Consider the following 436-nt stretch of genomic DNA (forward strand, 5'->3'; position numbering starts at 1 on the left):
AAAAAAAATATTAAAAGCTTAGCTTTAGACTTCCATAGTAAATACATTACTCTTTTACCTACTGTGGGATGAGTCTCTTTTTTTTGGTATTCAACATCATGCCTCAGATGCTGTCAGTAGAGCATAAGTTGTATTTAACCTGCAACATTTCTTTAAAATGAAAAGTATGAGATTAGTTTACTCATGGGGTTATACAATACATTAAGTCCATATAAAGGAAAGGTGCTATATATTTAAACGCTATCTAAATGAAACATGCATAGTCCCTAGTTCCTTCCTCTCATTTATTCTGGATAGGTGCCTTTCATTTTCCAGTACCTCTGGGTTCATCTGTATCTTAGCACATTAAAATCCAGCACCAGCCTCCAGCCTTGACAGCCCTGACAGCAAAATCACAGTCTCCCCCATCAGACACCATTACATGGGAAATGGCAGT

The 436-nt window shown here is 36.9% G+C and overlaps 1 protein-coding gene across 2 annotated transcripts in view; it reads left to right on the top strand.

The window, feature by feature from the left end:
- The window catches only part of LOC107559547 (purine nucleoside phosphorylase-like), a 50164-nt gene that overhangs the window by 531 nt on the left and 49197 nt on the right, over window positions 1–436 (top strand). The window lies entirely within an intron of this gene.

The sequence above is a fragment of the Sinocyclocheilus grahami genome, unplaced genomic scaffold (genome assembly GCF_001515645.1).
Source record: "Sinocyclocheilus grahami isolate Dianchi unplaced genomic scaffold, SAMN03320097.WGS_v1.1 scaffold3.1, whole genome shotgun sequence".
In the NCBI taxonomy this organism is placed as follows: Eukaryota; Metazoa; Chordata; class Actinopteri; order Cypriniformes; family Cyprinidae; genus Sinocyclocheilus; species Sinocyclocheilus grahami.